The sequence below is a fragment of the Gossypium hirsutum genome, chromosome A11 (assembly GCF_007990345.1).
Source record: "Gossypium hirsutum isolate 1008001.06 chromosome A11, Gossypium_hirsutum_v2.1, whole genome shotgun sequence".
NCBI lineage: Eukaryota > Viridiplantae > Streptophyta > Magnoliopsida > Malvales > Malvaceae > Gossypium > Gossypium hirsutum.
This window is the reverse complement of record NC_053434.1, coordinates 68,515,380-68,516,410: the sequence shown is the minus strand read 5'-3', so window position 1 is coordinate 68,516,410 and position 1,031 is coordinate 68,515,380. Positions and strand designations below refer to the sequence as shown.

Below are 1,031 nucleotides of genomic sequence, written 5' to 3'. Positions count from 1 at the left end.
ACCCTTCCTCATCTTGAATGGTAATTGCATGGAGCTGTTCCCTTCAGTTAGATTCAGTGTTACTCGGCAAGCTACCTTGTGGTCGTTTAGAAATCAATTTGGCGAGTTGCCCTATCTGAGTTTCAAGCCCTTGGATCGACGCTTGTTGATTCTTAAGTGTTGTTTTAGTATTTTGAAAGTGAGTTTCTGATATCGAGATAAACTTTGTTAGCATCTCCTCAAGGCTCGGCTTCTTTTCCTGTTGGTAAGGTGGTTGTTGAAAACCTGGAGGATGTTGTGGCCTTTGATTCCCTTGACCACCCCATGACAAGTTGGGATGGTTCCTCCAACCCATATATTGAACTTGTTGCTCCTCGGTGCTAGGGTTGAAGGGTTGATATTCTATGTATGCTCTCCTCCATTTGAATCGTACCTCATCACTAGATGTACTTGAGTAGAACCACACAAACTATCAATCTTTTTATTTAAGAGTTCTACCTGGTTAGATAGGATAGTAACCGTATCGAGGTTGAAAACACCGGCTGCTTTCATCGGCTTTGTTCTCATGACTTGGCACTAATAGTTATTTAGTCACATCTCTTCAATAAATTCGTAAGCTGCTTCGGTGTTATGTTATTAATAGTCCCACTACTAGCTGCGTCGATAAGTTGTCTTGTTGAAGGGTTCACGCCATTGTAAAATGTTTGAACCTGCAACCATAAAGGTAACCCATGGTGAGGGCACCTTCTCAATAGGTCCTTGTATCTCTCCCATGCATCATAGAGTGTCTCTAGATCCACCTGCACAAAAGAAGAGATATCATTCCTCAATTTAGCCATTTTAGCCAGTTGAAAATATTTAAGTAAAAAATTTTCGGTTATTTGTTCGCAAGTAGTGATTGAACCACGTGGTAACGAGTTCAACCACTGTTTAGCTTTTTCCTCAATGAAAAGGGAAACAACCGAAGGTGAATGGCATCATCAAAAACGCCATGAATTTTAAAAATGTCGTAAAACTCCAGAAAATTTGCCAAATGAGCGTTTGGGTCCTCG

At 40.8% G+C, this 1,031-nt stretch overlaps 1 non-coding gene across 1 annotated transcript; it reads left to right on the top strand.

The window, feature by feature from the left end:
• The first annotated feature begins 705 nt into the window (after positions 1 to 705).
• On the top strand, positions 706 to 812 carry LOC121210364 (small nucleolar RNA R71). Its single transcript, XR_005905477.1, has one exon. It is a non-coding gene; the product is annotated as a small nucleolar RNA R71 (small nucleolar RNA).
• Positions 813 to 1,031: the final 219 nt, after the last annotated feature.